Source organism: Eptesicus fuscus, chromosome 2, assembly GCF_027574615.1.
Source record: "Eptesicus fuscus isolate TK198812 chromosome 2, DD_ASM_mEF_20220401, whole genome shotgun sequence".
In the NCBI taxonomy this organism is placed as follows: domain Eukaryota; kingdom Metazoa; phylum Chordata; class Mammalia; order Chiroptera; family Vespertilionidae; genus Eptesicus; species Eptesicus fuscus.
Genome location: NC_072474.1, coordinates 178,354 through 195,400, shown reverse-complemented (window position 1 = coordinate 195,400; position 17,047 = coordinate 178,354). Strand labels below are relative to the sequence as shown.

Here is a 17,047-nt window from a genome sequence, read left to right as displayed (position 1 = left end):
AAAAGGCCAGAGAGAAAAATAATTTTTTTAAGGTAGCGTAGAGAGAGGTTTGTATGGATTTGGAGCAGGGGGTTGGGAATTAGATATATAAGTAGGGTGAACTTTTAGAAGAGAGTAAACTAAAAAAGTAGGGAAAATCTAAAGTCAGAAAGGGTTAAGATAAACAGGAGACCAAAAGGGGAAAGGTTAGGAGGAGAGTGATGGCATAATGTTAGCTTTGAGATAAGGTAAAACGATTGTAAGGGAAAGATGCAAATAGAATGTAGGACACTAATCCCAAAATAAAAGAAAGAGAAAATCAAATGACATTAAAAAAAAGAAAAAGTAAAATAATAGTAATAATAATGCTGATTGAAAATAAAAATGTAATAATTAAAAAGGTGAAAATCGAGTGAGGAAAAAGAAAAAATTTAGTTTCTTAAGTAAAAGATGCAAAAAATAAAAATAAAAAAATGAGCATAAAAAATTTAAAAAATTGAAAAAAGAATTTAAAATTAAAAAATAGGAAGACTAAAATGTGCAGTAGCAGCTGTCATTCACTTCCTCTATTATTCTGTTTGGTATGCCTGTTTCCCAGTCTGGGCGGTATTTCAGTTCAGCTTCATTCCAAGGCTCTTCAGTGTTGTAAGCCAGTCCTGCTTTTTAAGCCGGCCGTGTCTTAATTTCTCGTATTTATTTTTGATTACACCAGAGACAATTAGCGTTTCAGCCCCTGGTTGGCAGTGTTTCTGAATTGACTTCCGGGCCTCTCTAGCTTTTTTTTTTTTTTTCCCCCTCTATGGCACTCACTACCGGTTTGTGGAGGTGTGCGCCTCAGAGATGCCTCTCCGATGGTCACACCCAGCTCTGCTCCCCAGGTTCCGAAAAAACAACTTCCCCCTGCAGTCTTTCAGGGCCTTTCCACCTGGGTTTTTCTATGTATTGGGCTTAGCAATCAGAGTCGGAAAGAGCCCAAGTGTGCGGACAGTGGGTCTGTGCGCCAGACTAAGGATCCTGCACTCCTTTGAAAATTCTTAGTCTGACCCTCCTCGTCAGATTAAAATGAGTTGCTTTCAAGAGGTCACTTCTGTTAGCAGCTCAGAAGACCCCCCTCTACATTCACGGATCACGGCAGTTCCAACTGCCGCCGATTTTTCTAGGCACAGACCTCCCGGCTCCTGCCGGTCCTGTGGCTGCCGCGCTTCCCTCACCCAGCGCTTCCCTCACCCACCACGGGGATTAGATACCACACCTTATTTCAGGCGAAATCTGACCTTTCCGTGGTGCAGTGAAGAGTTTCTTTGAATCCGAATGTTTGCGCCTATAGGGGACCGGTGGTCTGGTGCTCGCAGCCGTTCAGTGTTTGCAGTTGTCGCGGAAAGTCAGGTTTCCAATAAAATCCTCATTTCCTTGCAAGATGGCGAGGCGCCCGGTGAGCCCGCAGCTCCGGGAGGGGACCCAGCCCCTGTGGGTGCTGCCCGGTCAGGGGAACACTGCCCAGCACTCCCCCGCCTTCTCCTGGAGTTTAGCTGTCCCTTGGCTTGCCCACATACACTCCCTCTGCGAGCCTCTGCTTCTCCTCCACTCCGCCCCAGGAACAGACTCCAAACACGACTCTATTCCGTCGCCATTTTCTGTTTTTTTTTTTGAAATATATTTTTTAAAATACAAACAAACAAACAAACAAAACCAACAAAGGCAGTAGGCACTGATGAAGGAATGAAGGATTGTCCCACCAGACTATCTAATCCTCCTCCCAAGAGATTCACTGCTCCCACTTGCATGGAGGATACCTGTGGCACATTGACTGGTGGACCAAGGTCAAGATTTAAAAGGTCCCCTAGAAGGTCACCTTGAGAGAGAATAACCTGAATCTGTTTCAGGTTGGTGGCAGTGGTTGTGCCAACAGGGTTGTCACCTACATCAAGGCTCCTGTGATGTATTGGCAAGTGTTTGCGATGAATTCCGTGACTTCCTTCTACAAAAGCACTGGGAGGCTTGTGGTACACAGAGGCCAAAGAACCAATGTGGCAGATTAGCTCATCCAGCAGAGTTGGCTCAATAAGATCTGTCTCCTCAGAGATCAGTGGCTTCTCAGACAAGACTACTTCTTTGGCTGTGATAGGGATGGTTGAGAAAAGCTGCCAATAAATATATCTCCTATCTCAAAGGTCAGGATTATCAGAATCCTGTGTTGCCAAACTCAAGACCTGCTATAACCAGCTCCTGTGTTTCTGATGGTTCTTGAGAAACAGCTTCACTATGTCAGTAAGCAGAGTGAGCTGCACCTGGGTGCTCTCATCATGAAAACCCTCCAGGAAGCTCTCTAGTAACTCGTCTGCATTGTTAATTCATTCAGCATATTCTCCCACAATCCAAATCATAGCTGCTCGAGAGTCTGGTTCATCCAACAAGTCTAAGTTCTCACACAAAATAGCAGTGACACTTTGATACTTGTTGGGGTACTTGTGGAAGATGTTCCTGATGACAGCAATCACCTCTTGGACCACATAATTTACTGTGGTCTGGATGAGATCAAGCAATGTGTTCATACACTGTTCTGTAGATTGCTCCACCTTGATGGCACACCGTCCAATGGCCTGCACAGCTTTGTGAACAAAGTCAACATCCACCTCCGTGGCATATTCCTTCAGCTCTGCCAGAACCTGAGCAATATTGGCTTGAGATGCCAAATGAATCATGATGTCCAACTTCTCTAGTTTAATATAGATGGGATCATTATACTTCACAAAGAAGACTTTGATTTCCTGCTTTAAGATTTCAGGCCTTTTCTGGACAATTAGGTTGATGTTCCTCAAGGCAATATACTGCACCTCTGGCTCCCCAGACAGCAAAGTGACAAGTGTAGGGGGCCGTTTCTTCAGCAGCATATTGTAGTAGTCAGAGTCCTTGGGTAATAACTCTAGAAATTTCATTAGGACTTTTACTGCTGAAAGCACCACTGCTGAGTTGGCATGAGATAGCTGGGGAGTTACTCACAGATCCTCTGAGCCTCGCGGTCATATGTCATCTTTAGGGTTGTAATTGGACAGGCAGTCCAGGATGAAAATCTGGCCCCATTCAGTGCACTCATTCAGGGCTGCCAGCAGCTTATTAATGTTCTGTGGTTTCAGATTGAGTAAGTTGCTGTTTGGGTGAGATTCACTGATTTTAGATAATGCTGCATTAGCCACCACCATTGCATTTGAATCTGCTATGAGATCCCGCAGAGAATCCAGAAATCCCTGATCTTCCACCATTTGGGCATTGATATCGTGGAGTTTTGCCACGCAGACTGCTGCTGTTTCTGAACATACGGATCATCATCCTTCAAGCACTTTCAGAGGGGCTCACAGAGATATTCTGTGATCTTGTCCACTCGGATGCATGCCATGGTTCTAATTGCCAAGGCCCGAATCAGAGGATTGGGATCTTCACAGTCCTTCACAAAGCTGTTGACAGCCATAATGGCCATGTCTGGCTGACTCTTGGCATAGTTCACCAAGTAGAGATACACAAGCTTCTTTAGTTCCAGGTTGTCAGTCTGCATACAGTTCACTACATCTGGAAAGAGAGAGCTAACATCCTTCCCCACAGTCGTAGCAGCAATCACTTTCTTCACAGCCTCCTTTCTCTTATCTTTCTTTTCATTGTTGAGTTGAACCTTTAATTCAAAGATTTCTCCTTTTTTATTGGTTGTGAAGTACTTGGAGTCAGTCATAGTGTTGGCTCTTTAATGTGCACCAGAGGCAAGGGTGGGGGTGATGCGGCAGCTGGAGAGCATTGTCTTTTTGTTTTTTTGATGGTTTCCTTTGAGTGAAAAAACTTTTTAGTGTGTGTAATCCCATTTTTTATTTTGTTTCTCTTGCCCAAGGGGATATATCAGAAAAAATATTACATAGGCAGTAAAATCTCATATTTTACTGCCTATGTTTTCCTCTAGGAGTTTTATGGTTTCGAGTCTTACATTTATATCTTTAATTCATTTTGAGTTTATTCTTGTTTAAGGTATAAGGAGGTGGTCTAATTCCATTTAGATAGTCTTTACCACATTGTGTGTTTTTGCCTTCTTTGTCAAGTATTAATTGACCATATAAATGTGGGTTTATTTCTGGGCTCTATTCAGTCTATATGTCTGTTTTTATGCCAGTACCCTGCTGTTTTGATTACTAATGCCTTGTATGGTTTGATAATAGGTAGTGTAATACCTCCAACTTTGTTCTTCTTTCTCAAGATTGCTGAAGCTATTCTGTCTTTTGTAGTTCCATATACATTTTTTGATTGCTGTTCTATATCTGAAATATGCCATTGGTATTTGATAGGAATTGTATTGAATGTATAGATTGGTTTGGGTAGTATGGACATTTTAATGATGTTAATTATTTTTATCCATGCATATGTATATGCTTCCATTCATTTGTATTTTCTTTGATTTCTTTCTTCAGTGCCTTATAGTTTTCCAAGTATAGGTCTTTGATCCCTTTAGTTTATTTATTCCTGTTTTTATTGTGTGTGTGTGTGCAATTATAATTGGGATTGTTTGTTTCCTTTTTTGATATTTCATTATCCTATACTAGAGGCCTAGTGCATGAAATTCGTGCACGGGGTTGGGAGGTTGTCCCTCAGCCCAGCCTGCACCCTCTCCAATCTGGGAACCCTCAAGGGATGTCCGACTGCTGGTTTAGGCCCGATCCTGGGATCAGGCCTAAACCGGCAGTCAGACATCCCTCTCACAATCCACGACTGCTGGCTCCCAACTGCTCGCCTGTCTGCCTTCCTGATTGCCCCTAACCGCTTCTGCCTGCCAGCCTGATCACCCCCTAACCACTCCCATGCCAGCCTGATTGATGTCTAACTGTTCCCCTGCCAGCTTGTTTGCCCCCAACTTCCCTCCTCTGCTGGCCTGGTCACCCCTAACTGCCCTCGCCTGCAGTGTTGGTCACCTCCAACTGCCTTCCTTTGCAGGCCTGGTCCCTCTCAACAGCCCTCCCTTGCAGGCCTGGTGCCTCCCAACTGCCCTTCCCTGCTGGCCATCTTGTGATGGCCATCTTGTGTCCACATGGGGGCAGGATCTTTGACCACATGGGGGCAGCTATATTGTGTGTTGGAGTGATGGTCAATCTGCATATTACTCTTTTATTAGATAGGATAGAGGCCTGGTGCACGGGTGGGGGCCAGCTGGTTTACCCTGAAGGGTTTCCTGGATCAGGGTGGGGGTTCCCTTGGGGTGTGGGGCGGCCTGAGAGAGGAGCCTGTGGTGGTTTGCAGGCCAGCCACGCCCCCTGGCAATCCAAGAGAAGGCCCTGGTATCTGGAATTTATTTACCTTCTACAATTGAAACTGTAGCCTGGAGTGGAGCCAAGTCTCCTGCTCACTCCGTGGCTGGCAGCCATTTCTGTTTAGGGTTTGTTTACCTTCTATAATTGAAACTTTGTAGCCTTGAGTGGAGGCTTAGGCCGGCCAGGGAAGGCAGAAAGCTTGGCTTCTTCTATCACCTTGGAAACCCAAGCCTCCGTCCTTCTCTCTGTGGCTGTAGCCATCTTGGTTGGGTTTATTTGCATGCTTGCTCTGATTGGCTGGTGGGTGTGACTTATGGGCGTGGCTTGTGGGTGTAGCGGAGTTAGGGTCAATTTGCATATTACTCTTTTATTAGGTAGGATAATCAAAGGCTAATATGCATATCGACCAAATGGTGGAACGACCAGTGCACCAGACGTGGAATGAAGGAAGGTTCTGGCTGGCAACGGCAGCTGCTAGGGACCCTACCCATGCATGAATTTTGTGCACTGGGCCTCTAGTTGGTATATAAAAATGAAACTGAAAAGAAAAGAAAAAAAATAAGATAAAAATAAAAATGCAACTGAGCCCTGGCTGGTGTGGCTCAGTTAGAGCGGCATCCTGTGCACTGAAGGGTTGCAGATTCAATTCTTGGTATTTTATTTTTATTAAAAATTTTTTTTATTGATTGATTTTAAAGAGAGAGGAAGGGAGAAAGAGAAATATCGATGTGTTGTTTTACTTGTTTATGCATTCATTAGTTGATTCTAGTATGTGCCCCAACTGTGGATTGAACCAGCAACCTTGGCATATTGGGACGATGTTCTCACTAACTGAGCTACCCAGCCAAAGAGTTTCCTCATGTCCCTTTCCAATTAATTCTCCCTTTAATTCCCTAGAGGGAACCATCATTCAGATTTCTGTTCTTAGAAGTTAATTTTGTCTGTGCTTGTACTTCACATAAAGAGAGTCAAACAGTATGTACTATTTAGATTTTGGCATCTTTTACTTAACATAATGTCTTTGATGTTCACCCCTGTTGCTATATGTATCAGTAATTCTTTTTTTAAGCGCAGTCCAGTGTTCCATTGTATAAATATAACACAGTTTATCCATTTCCCTTTGGTGAACATTTGTGTTGTTTCCAGTTTTTAACTAACATGAACATTCATTTATACATCTGTGTGTGTATTGGTGGGGGAATGTATTTTCATTTCTCTGTGGTAAATACATAGGGAGTGGAATTGCTGGGTCATATGTAAAATGTATATTTTGAATTTATAAGAGACTGCCCAACTGTTTTCCAAAGTGGTTGTACAATTTTACTCTCTCATCAGCAATTGTGAGTGTTCTGGTTACTATGAATTCTTGCCAACATTTGGTATTATCAATCTTTTTCATATTAGACATGCTGATGAGTAGTATGTTGTAGTATTTTTAAAATATATGTTTTATTGATTTTTTACAGAGAGGAAGGGAGAGGGATAGAGAGTTAGAAACGTCGATGAGAGAGAAACATCGATCAGCTGTCTCCTGCACACCCCCTACTGGGGATGTGCCCGCAACGAAGGTACATGCCCTTGATCGGGAACGAAGCTGTGACTCTTCAGTCCACAGGCCGATTCTCTATCCACTGAGCCAAACCTGTTAGGGCTGTTGTAGTATTTTATTGTGACTAATTTTCAATTATCCTGATAATTACTAATGTTGAACATATTTCATATACTTATTGGTTCAATTCTTTTGCCTATTTTAAAATTTTATTATTTACTTATTGATTTGTAAGAATTCATTATATATTTTGGATGCAAGTCCTTTGTCTCTTGTATGTATTATGAATCTCCCCCACCCCCAGTCTGTTTACCTTTCTTAATGCATTTTTGATGAATTAAGTTTTAATTTTGATAATGCATTTTGTTTCTTGTCTAGGAAATTGTAACCCTTACCCTCTGACTGAGTTGTGTGTGCCTCCTCTTCCACATTGGTATTGCAGAAATTATTATTATTATCTTTTGTTGAGAAAATGTTAATTTAGACTCTTTTTAAAAAATATATTTATTGATTTTTTACAGATAGCCAGAAACATCAGTGTGAGAGAAACATCGATCAGCTGCCTCCTGCACACCCCCTACTAGGGATGTGCCTGCAATCAAGGTACATGCCCTTGACCAGAATCAAGCCTGGGACCTTTCAGTCTGCAGGCCGATGCTCTATCCACTGAGCCAAACCAGTCAGGGCTAATTTAGACTCTTGACACTTTTTTTTACATACAGAAAACATAAAACATATTGAAAAGTACATAAATCATAATTGTGCAGCTCAGTACATTTTTTAAAGTGAACATATCCAGGTAATCACCATCTTAACACATTGCGGACGGATCATGAGAATTCTCCTTTTTGGTTCTAAGGCTTGTGGCCAATCACGAGATTTATCAGCCTTTCTTTGTTGTCATTTAGAGAGAAACAGTGTAACGGAAAATGCATTCGCTGAAGTTAAAAATTACAAAAGGAATTAAAAGTGATTAGTCTCTTGTCATCAGTAATAAGAATAAGTTTATATCAATTTGATATTTTTAAAGTGCTCAGGAATCATGGATAGTGACGAAGAACATGATAAAATTCTGGATATATTTGCTGACAATTTATCAGCTATTCCAAGTGAAAGTGATGAAAGCTTTGACAGTGGCAGTGATATAGTTATTCCTTCAAAAAGGCGAAAAATAGTAATTTCAAGTGATTCTGAACCTGAAAATTTGAACAATTCCACACATGATTTTGAGAGTAATTTGTGTCTTGATTGCTGAGATAATGATTGGTCAAAAGAGGACTTTCAACCTAATTTGGAAAAATTTGAAGGTAATTCTGGGGTTACAGTTATACCCTCTGATTCTAAGAACATCATTGAAGTCACCAACTTGATTTTTTTTTAATGTCCTAAGAAAACTTTATTAATAGATGCGAAACTTTGAATTTTATGTAATTTTATTTTTTTTTAAATTTTATTTTATTGTTTAAAGTATTACAAATAGTAGTACATATATCTCCTTTTTTTCCCCATTGACCTTCCCCCAGCCTCTCCTACCTCCTGGCACATACCCTCATCTCCCCCACCCCCCACAGTGTCTTGTGTCCATTGGTTGTGCTTATACGCATGCATACAAGTCCTTCGGTTGATCTTTCCCCCTTCCCAACACTCTCCAGCCTTCCCGGTGTAATTTGACAGTCTGTTTGATGCTTCACTGCTTCTCTATATATCTTTTTATTCATCTGGTTATAATGTTCTTTATTTTCCATAAATGAGTGAGATCATGTGGTATTTTTTTTTTCATTACCTGGCTCATTTCACTTAGCATAATGCTCTCCAGTTCCATCCATGCTGCTGCAAATGGTAAGAATTCCTTCTTTTTTATAGCAGCATAGTATTCCATTGTGTAGATGTACCACAGTTTTCTAATCCACTCATCTGCTGATGGGCATTTAGGCTGTTTCCAAATCTTAGCTATTGTAAATTGTGCTGCTGTGAACATAGGGGTGCATATATCCTTTCTGATTGGTGTTTCTAGTTTCTTGGGATATATTCCTAGGAGTGGGATTACTGGGTCAAATGGGAGTTCCATTTTTATTTTTTTGAGGAAACTCCATACTGTTCTCCACAGTGGGTGCACCAGTCTGCATTCCCACCAGCAGTGCACGAGGGTTCCTTTTTCTCTGCATCTTTGCCAGCACATGTCGTTTGTTGATTTGTTGATGATAGCCGTGGTGACAGGTGTGAGATGGTACCGCATTGTCGTTTTGATTTGAATCTCTCGGATAATTAGTAACTTTGAGCATGTTTTTATATGTCTCTTCGCCTTCCTTCTGTCTTCTTTCGAAAAGTATCTATTTAGGTCCGTTGCCCATTTTTTTTTATTGGATCATTTATCTTCCTTTTGTTAAGTTGTATGAGTTCCCTGTAAATGTTGGAGATTAAACCTTTATCAGTGATAACATTGGCAAATATGTTCTCCCATACAGTGGGCTTTCTTATTGTTTTGTTGATGGTTTCTTTTGCTGTAAAAAAGCTTTTTATTATGATGTAGTCCCATTTGTTTATTTCCTCTTTAGTTTCCATTGCCCTAGGTGCGATATTGGTGAAGAAATTGCTTCGGCATATGTCTGAGATTTTGCTGCTTGTGGATTCCTCTAGTATTTTTATGGTTTCCTGTCTTATGTTTAAGTCCTTTATCCATTTTGAGTTTATTTTTGTGTATGGTGTAAGTTGGTGATCTAGTTTCATTTTTTTGCATGTATCTGTCCAATTTTCCCAACAGCATTTATTGAAGAGACTGTCTTGACTCCATTGTATGTTCATGCCTCCTTTGTCAAATATTAATTGAGCATAGTGGTTTGGGTTGATTTCTGGGTTCTCTAATCTATTCTATTGGTCTATATGTCTGTTCTTGTGCCAGTACCAGGCAGTTTTGAGAACAGTGGCTTTGTAATACAGCTTGAAATCTGGTATCGAGATCCCACCTACTTTGTTCTTATTTCTCAGGATTGCTACAGCTATTTGGGGTCTTTTTTTTTTATTCCAGATGAATTTTTGGAGAGTTCATTTTAGGTCTGTAAAATATGCTGTTGGTATTTTAATGGGGAGTGCATTGAATCTATAGATTGCTTTGAGTAGTATGGACATTTTAATGATGTTGATCCTACCAATCCATGAGCATGGTATGTTCTTCCATGTGTTTATGTCTTCCTATATCTCTTTTTTCAGTGTCCAGTAGTTTTCCATGTATAGGTCTTTTTCATCCTTAGTTAAGTTTATTTCTAGACATCTTAATTTTTTGTGTGCAATGGTAAACGGGATTGCTTTTTTAGTCTCTCTTTCTGTAAGTTGACTATTGGTGTATAGAAATGCCATAGATTTCTTGGCGTTAATTTTGTATCCTGCTACATTGCCAAATTCATTTATTAAGACTAATAATTTTTTAAAAATATATTTTATTGATTTTTTACAGAGAGGAAGGGAGAGGAATAGAGAGTCAGAAACATCGATGAGAGAGAAACATCGATCAGCTGCCTCCTGCTCACCCCCTACTGGGGATGTGCCCACAACCAAGGCACATGCCCTTGACCGGAATCGAACCTGGGACCCCTCAGTCCGCAGGCCGACGCTCTATCCACTGAGCCAAACCAGTTTCGGCAAGACTAATAATTTTTTGATGGAGTCTTTCGGGTTTTTATGTACATCGTCATGTCATCCGAGAATAAGGACAGTTTTACTTCTTCTTTTCCAATTTGGATGCCTTTTATTTCTTCTTCTTGTCTAATCTCAATGGCTAATATTTCCAGTACTATGTCGAACAGGAGTGGTGATAGTGGGCATCCCTGTCTTGTTCCTGTTCTTAGGGGAAATGGTTTTAGTTTTTGCCATTTGACTATGCTGTTGGCTGTGGGTTGGTAATGTATGGCTTTTATTATGTTGAGGTATGATCCTTCTATTCCCATCTTGCTGAGAGTTTTTATTAAGAAAGGGTGTTGGATTTTCTCAAATGCTTTTTCTGCATCAATTGATATGACTATGTGATTTTTATCTCTCAATTTGTTTATGTGATGTACCACGTTTATTGATTTGTGGATATTGTACCATACTTGCATCCCTGGGATCAATCCTACTTGGTAATGGTGTATAATCTTTCTAATACACTGCTGGATCCGATTTGCTAGAATTTTGTTGAGGATTTTGGCATCCCTGTTCATGAGGGATATTGGCCTGGAATTCTCTTTCATTGTGTTGTCTTTATTTGGTTTTGGTATTAGGGTGATGCTGGCTTCATCTTGGAAGTGTTCCTTCCTCTTGAATTTTTTTGGAATAGTCTGAGGAGGATAGGTTTTAGTTCTTCCTTGAATGTTTTGTAAAACTCCCCTGTGAAGCCATCTGGCCCCAGGCTTTTGTTTGCTGGAAGCTTTTTGATGACTGCTTCAATTTCTTCTGTAGTTATTGGCCTATTGAGATTTTTAGATTCTTCCTAATTGAGTTTTGGAAGGTTGTGTTTTTCTAGGAATATGTTCATTTCCTCCAGGTTGTCCAGTTTATTGGAATAGAGTTGTCCATAGTATTTTTTTTTGTAGCAATCCTTTGTATTTCATCGGGGTCTGTTGTCATTTTTCCTCTTTCTTTTCTGATTTTGTTTATTTGGGTCCTCTCTGTTTGCTTCTTGCTGAGCCTGGCTAGAGGTTCATCAATCTTGTTTATCCTTTCACAGAACCAGCTCTTGGTTTTGTTGATCTTTTGTATTGTTTTTTTGTTAATCAGCTTAACAATAACCCACAACCATTGGACCAACTTGTTTTTTTGTCTCTATGTCATTTATCTCTACTCTGATCTTTATTATTTCCTTCCTTCTGCTTACCCTGGGCTTTTCTTGTTGGTCTTTTTCTAACTCTTTGAGTTGTAGGATTAGGTAATTTATTACCATTGTTTCTTTTTTTTTGCAGTAGGCTTGTAGAGCTATGAACCTCCCTCTCAAGACTGCTTTCGCTGTGTCCCATACATTTTGGATTGTTGTGTTTTCATTGTCGTTTGTTGCCATGATGTTTTTTACTTCTTATTTGTTCTCTCTGGTAACCCAGGCATTGTTTAATAGCATGCTGTTTAGTCTCCAGGTGTTTGATTATTTTTTGGATTGTTTTTATTGTAGTTGATTTCCAGTTTTATGCCATTGTGATCTGAAAAAAATGCTTGATATGATTTCTATCTTCTTGAATTTGAAGAGACTTTGCCTGTGACCCAATATATGGTCTATCTTTGAAAATGACCCATGTGCACCTGAGAAGAATGTATATTCTGAGGCTTTGGGGTGAAATGTTCTGAAGATGTCCATTAATTCCATCTGATCTAGTGAGTCATTTAGGATTGATGTTTCTTTACTGATTTTTGTTTAGAGGACTTGTCCAATCGTGATAGTGGGGTACTAAAGTCCCCTACTATGATTGGATTGCTGTCAATCCCTCCCTTGATAATTCTGCAGAAGTTTTTTTATGTATTTGGGTGCTCCTGTATTGGGTGCGTATATGTTTACCAGAGTTATTTCTTCTTGTTGGATTGCTCCCTTTAGTATTATGAAGTGGCCTTTGTTATCTCTTGTTATGTCCTTCACTTTGAGATCTAATTTATCAGATATAAGTATTGCTACCCTCGCTTTCTTTTTATTTACATTCGCCTGAGAAACCTGTTTCCATTCCTTCACCATCAGTCTGTATGCTTCTTTTTTCTGTGGTGGGTTTTCTGTAGACAGCCGATATATGGGCCATGTTTTCTTATCAGTTACCCTATGACTTTTGATTGGGGTATTTAATCCATTTACATTTAAAGTTATTATTGATAGGTACTTGTATGTCACCATTTTTATTCTTTACCCTGTGTTCCTTCTTTGCTTCCTATTTCTTCTTTTTACAGTAGACCCTTTAGCATTTCTTGCATTGCTGTTTTGGTGGTAATAAACTCTCTTAGTCCTTTTTTGTGAATCTCATGATTTCACCCTCAATTTTGATTGATAGCCTTGCTGGGTATAGTATTCTTGGGTTCAGACCCTTCCTTTGCATGACTTTGTATATTTCATTCCATTCCCTTCTGGCATGATTTGCCACTGTTGAGAAATCAGTCACTAGTCGTATGGGGGTTCTTTTGTATGTAACTTTCTGTTTCTCTTTATGGTCGCTTTTAAGATTCTTACTTTGTCGTTGGTGTTTGCCAATTTAATTATACTGTGCCTTGGTGTCGGTCTTTTTGGGTTCATTTTGTTTGGGGCTCTGTGTGTTTCTTGGATTTGTGTGAGTTTTTTCTTTCCTATATCAGGGAAGTTTTCTGTCATTATTTCTTCAAACAGGTTTTCTTTTCCTTGTTTCAGTTTCCTCTCCTTCTATCACCCCTATTTTGCAGATGTTGTTTTGTTTTGTGTTGTCCCAAAGTTCCCTTAGGCTCTCCTCCTGCTTTTTAATTTTTTTTTTAGATGCTGCTCTGTTTGGGTTTTTTTTCCTGTCTTGTCTTCTAGCTCACTGATGCGGTCCTCTGCTTCTTCTAGTCTACTGTTCATGCCTTCTATTGAGTTCTTTATAGCAACGACATCTTTTTTCATTTCTTCTTGGTTCTTCTTCATTTCCTCTTGGTTGTTACACATATTGTTGAATTTGTCTTCCATTTTTTTCAGCCACCTTATGACCATTTTTCTGAATTCTTTCTCTGACAGGTTGCTTGTCTCCATTTAGTTTACTTCCTTTTCTGGTGATGCCTCCTTTTCTTTCATACTAGAGGCCCGGGTGCATGAAATTCATGCCCGGGGGTGTGTGTGTGTGTGTCCCTCAGCCCAGCCTGCACCCTCTCCAATCTGGGATCCCTTGAGGGACGGTTGATCGGACATCCCTCTCACAATCCAGGACTGCTGGCTCCCAACTGCCCTCCCCTGCAGGCCTGGTCCCCCCCCCAACTGTTCTCCCCCGCAGGCTGCTCCCCCCAGGTGCCCTCCCCTTGCAGGCCTGGTCTCCCCCAACTGCCCTCCCTGCTTGCCTGATTGCCCACAGTTGCCCTCCTCTTTAGGCCTGGTCCTTCCAAACTGCCCTCCCCTACAGGCCTGGGTCCCCCCAGCTTTCCTCCACTGCCGGCCTGGTCCCCCCCAACTGCCCTCCCTGCTTGCCTGATCACCCACAACTGCCCTCCCTTTCAGGCCTGGTCTTGCCCAACTGCCCTCCACTGCAGGCCTGGTCCCCCTCAACTGCCCTCCCCTGCAGGTCTGGTCCCACTCAACTGCTCTCCCCTGCTGGCCTGGTCTCCCCCAACTGCCCTCCTCTGCTGGCCTGGTCACCCCTAACTTTCCACAACTGCCCTCTCCTGCAGGCCATCTTGTGGTGGCTATTTTGTGTCCACATGGAGGCAGCCATCTTTGACCACATGGGGGCTGCCATCTTGTGTCTTGGTGTGACGGTCAATTTGCATATTACTCTTTTATTAGATAGGATGTGGGTTGTTTCTTTGTCTCCCTATGATTTCTCTTCTCCCGGTGTCTGGTTATGTAGTTCTCTCTCTCCTGCATTGATTTAAAGGCACAAAATACAACAAAACAAGGCACAACGCACAAAGCACTGAACACAAATGTATTCACTAAACTAATAACCCCAAATAAATATGACCACCAGAGAAAAGAGAATTATGGGATAAGAAAGAAAGAAAGAGAGAAAGGAGAAGAAGAAAAAAGGAGTGCAAAAATGAAATTGAGAAAAGGAAAAAAAAGTATGATAGAAAAGAAAGGGAATAAAAAAGAAGAGGGGAAAAACTATTTATATGGGGAGAAAATTCCAATAGTACTGCCACTAATCCCAACAAATGCAAGCAACAAATACCTAGAGATGAATGCAAACTACAAACAACAACTAATATCAAGCGAGGTGAGGAAAAACATAACCAAAAAAACAAACAAAAAGAAAAAAATAGAAAAAGCTAAGCAATTTCACAAACAAGCATAACTCCCCCCCCCCCCAATATAATCAACAATCAAGCAAACAAATACAAAAGGAAAGAGAAAAACAATTTGGATAGTGAAGAGAAGAGAGAGGTGTGTATGGACTTAGAGCAGGGGATTGGAAATTAGATATATAAGTAGGATAAATTTTTAACGGGGTAAAAAGAAGAAATAGGGACAAATTTAAAGCACGTATAGGATAAGAGAAACAGGACAACCAAAGGGGAAAAGTGAGGAAGAGAATATTGGCATAAAGGTAAAATTGAGATAGAGTAAAATGATGCTAAAGGAAAGATAAAAATAGAATGTAGAACACTAATCCCAAAATAAAATAAAGAGAATATAAAATGACATTAAAAAAGGTAAAATAGTAGTAGTAATAATACTGATTGAAAATAAAAATGTAATAATTAAAAAGGTGAAAATCAAGTGAGGAAAAAAGAAAAAAATTAGTTTCTTAAGTAAAGGATGAAAAAGTAAAAATGTGCACTACTTTAGGTCATTCACTTCCTCTACTGTTCTGTTTGGCACACCTGTTTCCTAGTCAGGACAGTATTGAAGTTCCCTGCGTTCCACTGCTCCTCAGTGTTGTAGGCCACAGTCCTGATTTTCAAGCAAGGCAGTATGTGTTTGTTTCTTATACTCCTTTATTTGTGTTTACACAAGAGTCAATTTGTGACTCAACCCCTGGGTGGCAGTGTTTCTGGGTTGACCTCCGGTTCTAAAAGTCCTCTCTAGCTAGTGCTTAGATTTTGTTTTCCCTGTTGCACTTAATACTGGTTTGGGGAATGGCCTGCCCTAGAGCTGGTTCTCTGATCGTTATTCCCTGCTCTGATCCCCAGGTTCCACAAAAACAACTTTCCCCTGCAGTCACTTAGAGTGTCCCCACATGGGTGTTCCTATATTCTGGGCTTAGTAACCAAAAGCAAGGATTTAAAGAGAAAAGAAAAAAAAGGAAAAGAGAAAAGAACCAGAGTAAGTGGGTGAACTCGCGACTTTTTACCCGCTGGCGCTGTGTGCAAGCCTGTGCAATCTTTTTTGCCCCCTGGCTCTAAGCAGCCAGCACACTGTTAAATTTTTTAGGCTGCCCTTTTGTGCCCAGTTCAGCCATGGGTTGCTTTTTATAGTTCCCTTCTGTTAGCAGCCCTGCAGATACACTTCCACATTTGCAGATAACGCTAGCCCCAAAGGCCGTGGATTTTTTTGGGGGGCAGACTTCCCTGGAACCTCTAGCTCCCACTGTGCGTGTTTCTGTCTCCTGCCTGGATCGCAGACCTCACCTTTTCCTAGGCGAAATCTGACCTCTCTGTGAGAAGGTGCAGAGCTCATCTGAGTCTGCGTATTGGTGTTGCTTGGGGTCCCGTGTTCCTGGGTTCACAGCTGTTCTGGGTGGTGGTGGTGTAGATTCCCAGGATGTGTAGGCTTCCGATCACAGCCACTCTCTCCTTCAAGATGAAGCAGTCTCCGCGTCAGAGCCAGTTGCTCTGGGAGGGATTTCAGCAGCAGCGGAGGCTTCCCAGCCAGTGGAACCCGGTCCGGCAATCCCCAACAGTCCCTTGGAGTATCTGAATTTTATGTAATTTTCATATGTCATGAAATATTATCCTCAGGAAATGTTTGAACTAAACCATTCTTGACTACTCTTCTAATTGCACAGCCTGCCAACTCCTCACCAACTTGATTTTTGACGATGATTTGTTTGAACTATTTTGTCATCAATCGAACATATATTATAACCAAAATTTGGGAAAGCACAAAATTTCGAAAGCAATAAAGTGGTCTCCTGTTACTCCAACAGTTATGAAAAAATTTTTAGGACTTACCAGAATAGTGCTAATGAGGCGTACTTTAAAGGATACTTAGAAAGAATATTGGTCTACAAATCCAGTTCTAGCTGTTCCAATATTTCCTCAGACAATGAGTTGAAATCGTTTTGAAAATCTGAACTTATTGGCATGTCAATGACAATGCAAACATGACTAAATCTTCAGGCTATTTAAAATTCAATCTGTACCCAACCACTTTACTAGTAAATTTCAAACAATATATAAACCTATGTGAGAATTACCATTAGACTAGAGGGGTCCAGTGCATTCATGCACGGGGGGGGGGGGGGGGGGGGCGTGTCCCTCAGGCCAGCCTGCACCCTCTCCAATCTGGGACCCCTCCAGGGATGTCCGACTGCCCGTTTAGGCCCTAGGGCAGTTTAGGGCCCTAGGTCCTAAACGGGCAGTCAGACATCCCTCTCACAATCCAGGACTGCTGGCTCCCAACTGCTTACCTGCCTGCCTT

At 41.1% G+C, this 17,047-nt stretch overlaps 1 protein-coding gene and 1 pseudogene across 6 annotated transcripts in view; one reads left to right on the top strand and one right to left on the bottom strand.

Annotated features, from left to right (window-relative positions):
• BBS4 (Bardet-Biedl syndrome 4) overlaps positions 1 to 17,047 on the top strand; it is a 183,494-nt gene that overhangs the window by 62,286 nt on the left and 104,161 nt on the right. The gene's annotated exons all lie outside the window — the stretch shown is intronic.
• On the bottom strand, positions 105 to 3,700 carry LOC103305004 (AP-2 complex subunit beta-like; annotated as a pseudogene).